At 50.0% G+C, this 8,012-nt stretch overlaps 1 long non-coding RNA gene across 1 annotated transcript; it reads right to left on the bottom strand.

Annotated features, from left to right (window-relative positions):
• Nucleotides 1-3,880: 3,880 nt before the first annotated feature.
• LOC146685540 (uncharacterized) lies at nt 3,881-4,450 on the bottom strand. The gene is made up of 3 exons (XR_014916783.1): nt 4,391-4,450; nt 4,147-4,317; nt 3,881-4,067 (listed from the first exon to the last, which is right to left on the bottom strand). It is a non-coding gene; the product is annotated as an uncharacterized LOC146685540 (long non-coding RNA).
• Nucleotides 4,451-8,012: the final 3,562 nt, after the last annotated feature.

Raw genomic sequence — 8,012 nt, 5'->3', positions numbered from 1 at the left:
ATGGTGCTGGACGGAGGGGACCTCAAGGTCGGTCTCGCGCTCCGGAAAAAGGGGTGGCTGGTAGCCGAGAGAGGCCTCAAAAGGCGAGAGACCCGTCGCTGACGAGGTGAGGGAGTTGTGTGCGTACTCCGCCCACGGCAATAACGATGACCAGGAAGCCGGGTTGGAGGCAGCGACGCAGCGGAGAGTGGCCTCCAATTCCTGGTTGAGGCGTTCAGTCTGACCATTAGTCTGAGGGTGGTGTCCAGAGCTCAAACATGGCTTCGCTCCCAGGGATGTACAGAACGCCCTCCAGACCTGCGATGTAAATTGCGGTCCCCTGTCTGAGACGACCTCCGAGGGTATCCCGTGCAGCCTAAACACATGGTCGACTAGCAGATTAGCGGTTTCAGTGGATGTGGGGAGTCTCTCGAGGGCGACAAAGTGAGCTGCTTTGGAAAACCTGTCGACCACAGTGAGGATCGCGGTCTTGCCAGAAGAAACAGGTAGACCAGTAACGAAATCCAAAGAAATATGCGACCAGGGGCGCCGTGGAATAGAGAGAGGCTGCAGCAACCCAGCCGGGCGTTGCGTGTTAGATTTGCCCCTAGCACAAACACAGCAGGCGGCCACATACTCCTTGACATCTTTATCAATAGACCCCCACCAGAAATACCTTTTAATGAGGGCACTCGTCCGCGCGCCTCCTGGATGGCAGGAGAATCTCCCCTTGTGGACCCAGTCGATCACTTTGGAGCGGGCCGCCTTAGGGACAAAGCGGCGGTCAGGGGGCCCTGTGCCGGGGTCCGGCTCGGTCTCCAGTGCCCGACGGATGTCCTCCTCCACCTCCCACGTGAGGGAACCAACCTTGACGCTCGCAGGGAGGATGGTGGGCACGGCGGACGACTCCCCCGCGGCGTCAAACTGTCGGGAAAGGGCATCCGGTTTCACGTTGCGGGACCCTGGGCGGTAAGAGATTGAAAAGTTAAAGCGACTGAAAAACATGGACCAGCGTGCCTGACGTGAGTTCAGTCTCTTGGCTGCACGAATGTACGTCAAGTTCTTGTGATCTGTCCACACTATGAATGGGTGCTCCGCCCCCTCGAGATAGTGCCGCCACTCCTCCAAGGCCAGCTTCACAGCCAACAGTTCCCTATCCCCCACGTCGTAATTCCGCTCAGCAGGTGATAAACGACGGGAGAAAAAGGCGCACGGATGGAGCTTGGACGCCGTGCCGGAGCGCTGGGATAACACCGCCCCCACCCCGATGTCAGATGCATCCACCTCGAGAATAAACGGTCTCCCGGGGTCGGGGTGAACCAAAACCGGCGCCGAGGTAAACAGTGCCTTTAACTTGGTAAACGCTGCCTCCTGGCTCCAAATAAAAGGGAGCTTCGGTGACGTCAGCCGGGTCAGCGGCGCTGCTACCTGGCTGTAGTTCCTGACGAAGCGCCGGTAGAAGTTTGCGAAGCCCAAGAAGCGCTGCAGATGCCGCCGGGACGCAGGTACGGGCCACTGCACGACTGCCGTAACCTTAGCCGGGTCAGTCTTCACCTGCCCCCCCGCGAGGACGTAGCCCAGGAAGGAGACGGAAGGTGAGTGGAACACGCATTTCTCCGCCTTGACGTACAATTTGTTTTCCAGCAACCGCTGCAGCACGGCTCTGACGTGCGCCCGATGTTCCACCACGTCTTTGGAAAAAATCAGAATATCGTCGAGATAAACGAAGACGAAGCGGTCCAGGAAATCTCGCAGGACATCGTTCACCAGGTTTTGAAAGACCGCCGGGGCGTTTGTGAGACCGAAGGGCATCACTAAATATTCGAAGTGCCCCAAATGAGTGTTAAAAGCGGTTTTCCACTCGTCGCCCTCCCTGATTCTGACGAGGTGATATGCATTCCTGAGGTCTAACTTGGTAAAAATGGTGGCACCGTGAAGCGGCTCAAAGGCGGAACTGATCAGCGGCAATGGGTATTTGTTTTTTACTGTTATGTCATTAAGCCTCCTGTAATCAATACAGGGACGGAGCGAGCCGTCCTTCTTACCGACAAAGAAGAATCCGGCCCCGACAGGCGAAGAGGAGGGTCTGATGATGCCGGCCGCCAGGGAGTCCTTTATGTACTTTTCCATGGCTGCCTTCTCAGGATGAGACAGATTGTAAAGGCGGCTCGTGGGTAGGGGGGAGCCCGGTAACAACGTAATGGAACAGTCATATGGCCTGTGCGGGGGCAGTGCTTGGGCTTTGTCCTTGTTAAACACCTCCCTCAAATCGTGGTACACTGACGGTACGACAGAAAGGTCCACGTCAGCACTCGCGTCACGTGCGGGCTCGGCAACGGCTGACGGCGGGGCTGAGACGAGACAATTGGCATGGCAAAACGGGCTCCAACTTATTACTTTTTGCCCAGCCCAATCCAGATGTGGGTTATGTAGCTTTAGCCAGGTGAAACCAAGGACGATGGGGATGCTGGAGGAATGGAACGTCAGGAAGGGGAGCCTTTCCCTGTGGTTGCCTGAGGCGACTACAGTAACAGGAGCGGTACGGTGAGTGATGTGGGAGAAAACTTGGTTATCCAGTGCTTTAACTGGGAGGCTAGACTCCAACTCGAACAGGGGAATATTCAGTTGCTTGGCTAGTTTCATATCAATGAGACTCTGCTCAGCGCCCGAATCGATTAACGCCCGGGACGTGTGGGTTGCGGAGCCGAGCAAGAGCGCAACCGGCAACAGGAAGCGGGGCTTAGAATCACTATAGGTACCGCCCACCCGTATCCCCGGACTTACCGGCGGGCGTCCCCTTTTCCCTTCTCCGGACAGGCGGCAATGAAATGCTCCGCGGAACCGCAGTAAAAACACGAACGAGCGCGGCGACGTCTCTCTCTCTCTTGCGGAGACAACCGGGATCGCCCAAGCTGCATGGGTTCCGGTTCCGGGTCAGCCCTCTCCCCAGCGACTGGGGCTGATGGCTGAACCGGAAGCGGCGACGGGGGAATGTAAACAGGTGACGCACGCCGCACTGGCCGACGGGTACTGGAGTTCCTCTCCCGCTCTCGCTCCCGCAGTCTGTTGTCAATGCGAAGCGAGAGCGTGGCTAACTCCTCGAAGGTAACCGGTTCGTCACGGGACGCTAGCTGATCCTTCATGTCCTCGTTAAGCGACTGCGAGTAGACTCCCTGAAGGGCTTTATCGGGCCAGCCGACTGCCGCTGCGGTGGTGCGGAAGTCGATCAAGTAGTCCGCGATGCTACGGCGGCCCTGGCGGAGATTTAACAGCCGGCGAACCGCACTGCCCACCGAGACGGGGTGGGCAAAAGTCCTTTTGAATTCGCCGAGAAAAGCATCGTAGCTACAGGACGGCAACGGGTGTGTGCTCAGGTAAGCCTCGGCCCAATTCAGGGCTCGGTCGCGCAGTTTCCCGATTATATAAGAAACTCGAACCGTGTCCGAAACGAAAGAGCGGGGCGAACGTCCGAACGCCAGCTCGCACTGTAACAGAAAACCGCTACAGGCCCCTGGGTCACCCGCATACGGCTCCGGCTCCGGGGAGGCCGCGTCGCGAAACAGGTGACCCCGCTGGGGCTCGGGATCCGCCACGGGCTGAGGCAACGGCGCGGTCGGGGCGGGCAGCGCTGAGCTACCGGCGGCGGGTTCCGACTCCGCCGAGGGTTGAAGGGACTGAATGTCGGATTGCATTTTAGCCTGCTCGTCTGTGAGTGTGTGCACTTGAGCCAGTAGGTACTGCAGCGTCTGTTCGTGGCTACCGATAATAGCCCCCTGCTTACTGATCGCTACGCGGGCTGGGTCCGCTGTGTCCATATAACTGGCCTGAGTATACTGTCACGGCTCAACGGCACGAGGGAACAGGGATGGACACAGGCGCAGAAACCAACCCGGAAGCGAGGTGACAGAAAACAAATGATTTATTTCCGCCCACAGGTAAACAAAGGTGAAACACAAAGCGACGCCACCACACTAGTGGCGCGTAGGATTCGTCGGTGATAATGAGGGCGACCTAGACACCTCTAGGAGACGGCTGAACAGCGGGGACAGCGGGGAGGTAGAAACAGGACTAGGTAGGGGCCGGGGGCACTGGAACAAGAGGAGATCACGATCAGAGGGATCCAGCAGACAACCAACAATCCTCCGCAGTTGAATTGAATTGCCTTACTTGGTTTCAGATGGAGGGGACAGGTGGAGCGGAAAACCCGGAAGCGGTCGAGGCGTGGGGAGGCAGGCAGGTGAGCGGTGGGCCGGCAGGCCACGTTGTGTAAGCAGCTGGCGGCCCAGGTCCAGGAGGACGGGAGCGAGGGGAACAAGATCTCCACTCCGGGTGCTATCGCTGAGGACAAGAAAAGACAGGTCAGTCATCACACGGCGTTAAGACAAGGTTTAGGATGCTCCACTGAACTAACATGGGAATAGCAGATACTCAGGCGATGAGTGGTTGAGAGCGCAGGTCTGATATACCGCTGGCACGATTGCTCACAGGTGGTCAGCCAGGGAGGGGCAACCGGACTCCGCCTAAAGGAGGAGGAGCTGCTGTCTGAGACCTGCAGGTGCCCAACCAGACCATGACAGCTTGTGTCCCTCTAGTGCATGACAATTCTTTAAAGTTTTAATCCCTTTTACTTTAATTTTTCTTAGTCTTCTACCCTTTTTTTGTTTTCATTTCTCTTCCTTTCTTTACAATTTTTAGCATCCATTACTTTTCCTTCTTCCTCCTTTTCACCCTTCATTTCCTTTTCCCTTGTTCCCCTTTCCTCCTCTCCTGTGCTTATTCCCCTTCCTTTCCTTTTGAATTGTGTCCTGTGTTTACTAGTTTTGCGATTGTGCCATTCATTAAAGTAAACTTGAAATGACTAGAAACAGATGATGAGTAACAGTCTTTGTTAGTTTTAAATAAGACCAACAAAGTGCTTTTTGTTTATTGTTGTAGTATCCATAGATGATGGTAGAACTGACAGGTACAGGAGGAAGATGTCTGACATTTGCAAAAGGTCACAGACAGGATTTGAACCCATGTTATCAGGTTATACACCTTAGCCCAGAACCACCAAAGGCATACCGAGTCCCTCCTTTCTCTGCTTTCCTCCTCCTCCTCCTCTCCGACTAAGTGACTAGTCCTCTGAAGGTCACCAGAAGATTAATGAGCTGATCGCTGACAGAGGAAATGTGTCTGACACCGCGCCCTCCTGTCTCCCTCCTCCCGTAATGATCATCATTTTCTCTTATCTACACAGCAGCTGTCTCTCACAGCTGGATATTTTGAATGAGTCTGGAGGACATACCTGCCTTTCACCCTTCATTTTTCTCTTCACCCTGCTGTCTGCTATCCCTGCCATAATTTGAAAACCCCATTATTCCAAATCGGGTTACCATGAGGGATTTGGGGATCCAGCACAGTATGCTGTGGGCTTAGACAATGTGAGGTCCCCTGCATTCACGCAAGAGTAGTTTTTACTTTTTAAAGCCTTTCCAAAACCGACTTTTTAAAGGAACTGCTCATTTTCACCCAGATTTCATGCCTGCAAAGACCCAAAAACAGCATTCGCAGCCCTGAGATATAGTTACAGTAAACTACATTCTACTAAAATTACCATGAGTCAAAATTATGTCGGTCAAAGAAAGCAGGAAAAATGCAAAACTGTAAATGAATGATGAATGAATTTCTAAAAAGAATCCACAGTGAATATGACAGCAATACATTTCTTCATATTCAGACTTGTAATATTTATTGTCATTTAGAAGAATTCTTATTTCCTCTTATTATTTCCTCTTATGTATCACTTATTATCCACACTTGGATAACTTTACTTAATACATTTAGGTTCATATATGTTTGAAGATTTACACAATTTGTTAAGTGAATCTGAAATCAAAGGGGCTTAAAACAAATTACCAATAATTAAACCAAAAAAGCCATTCTCTGCCTGGGTTGGAGGTTTGTTTTTCTTATTTACTGTCTAATACAGTCCCAATCAAAAGTTTAAGACCACTTGAAAAATAGCAACAAATCATATTTTGCATGGTTGGAATCTTAACAAGGTTCCAAGTAGAGCTTCAACATGCAACAAGAAGAAATGGGAGTGAGACAAAACTTTTTTAAGCGTGCAATTTATTGAAAACAACACTTAAACTGAAACAGGCTATTTTACAGTTCCAAAATGAACTCAGTAATGAGTAGCTCCGCCATTATTGTTGATCACTTCAAAAATTCGTTGCGGCATGCTTGATGCATGCATTTCCATGAGGTGAATGGGAAAATTTCACCAAGTGGTGGAGACGAACTGTTGTCCATTTTTGTAAACTTCCCCTGCCATCCATCCCCAAAGGTTCTCAATTGGATTTAGATCAGACAATTTCTCTTTGCTTTCAGGTTTTATATCGATTTTCAGCTCCTGCAGTTTTTCTATGTCAGCAATCAAGTCGAAACGGATTATTAACATTGACCATGGTTCATCCATTGTGCAATAGGTCGGATTTCTTTCCACTGAAGAAGCATTCACATGAAACTCATTGGAATGTGATCAGATACATGCTAAAAAACCCTACCTTGTAGCCACTTCCACCCAATAGAAATACTGCTGCATCTCCACTAACAGTACTGTATAAATACAGCCTAATCATAGTGAACACTGACCAAAGAGGCATGTTCTCTACATCAAATCATGGCTAGTATGTTGGTATCTAAAGTGTACTGGTTAGCACTGTTTCTTCACAGCAGGAAGGTTGTGGGTTCAAGTCCACCAGGCTGGGGCCTTGTTGTGTGCAGTTTACATGTTCTTCCCATGTCTGAGTGGGTTCTCTCCCAGTACTCTGGCCAAAGGTACACAGTTAGTTTGTTTATGTTAACTGATGATTTTAAATTGGCCACAGGTGTGAATGTGATTGTGAAGAGTTGTCTGTCTTTGTGTTATCCCTGTGAGAGACTGGGGACCTATCCAGGGCCCTGAATTGGACAAGTGGGAGAGAACAGATGGATGAACTAGCTGCATTGAAAGAAGCTGCTAAATAAAGTAATAATACTTCACTTAACAAAAGTGAAGCCATAGTGGCTTCAGATGATGAGTTTCGTCTTTAAGCCAATTCTTAAGAGGGAAAAAAAAGACCAAACACTCGGGGTGGGCTCGGGTAGACCAGCATTTCAAAGTGGATGTTCAAAAAACAGATGAAACCAAGTTTGAGATTCATGGCGGTAAAGGAAGAGTGCCTGAAAAGAGTTTTTGATCCTTCAAACACACCGGGAAGCATACTCACAGGTTGAGTCCTGCAGTGAATCGGCTGCTGGGGGCTGATCGCCGTTTACTCCCTGAAACATTGTCACATCATGCAGAGATATCATTATCAGATTTGAAGAGGCTTGTGTGATCCATTAAGCTGCTGTCATCATCTCCCCGGCGTTAACGGCTCGTTTGCCCGTGTTACCAAATAAACGGACAAACTAAGATCAAAACGTCTGGTTCTTGAGAATATATGGGAACTTTACAATACACTGTTTTCTCTTTCAAGTTTTAAAATGTATTCAGTGACTCTAGTGTTACGCTCTGATTTGTAGTGAGATTGCTTTCATTTCAGATACCTCCACGTCCCTTAACAACAGCTGCCAACGGAATGACTCCTGCACAGTTTAATTTCTGCTTTCACAATAAACCCACACAATAACCATTTCTTTGAATAAAAGTGTTCCAGATCCTTAAAGAAATGGTTTTGAATGACATGTTTATTTGGCCATCATGGTGTTGTTCACATCATTTAACAAATTGCACATAATACAAATAAAAATAACACTTGAAAGAAACAAAAACCATGTTCCTGACATTCCTGACAGTTTGATGTGGTGGCAGAGAAATTATGTCTCTTCTGCTTCCTCCTCCTTTTCCTCCAAGTTCTGTCTTATTGCCTCAGGTTTCCCCTCAATGCCTGGGCAATCAGCCACACATCTCCTTTGAATTACACTTTTAAAAAAATAGTCCATGCTGTGGGTCCAGGTCAGAGCCTTCTAGAGCTAATTACCACTTAGCTCCAAGTGCCACT

This window comes from Copadichromis virginalis, linkage group LG19 (genome assembly GCF_057382275.1).
Source record: "Copadichromis virginalis isolate Kocher_CV1m ecotype Utaka linkage group LG19, C_Virginalis_male_GT1.1, whole genome shotgun sequence".
Taxonomy (NCBI): Eukaryota; Metazoa; Chordata; class Actinopteri; order Cichliformes; family Cichlidae; genus Copadichromis; species Copadichromis virginalis.
This window is presented reverse-complemented; position numbering and strand designations above follow the sequence as displayed.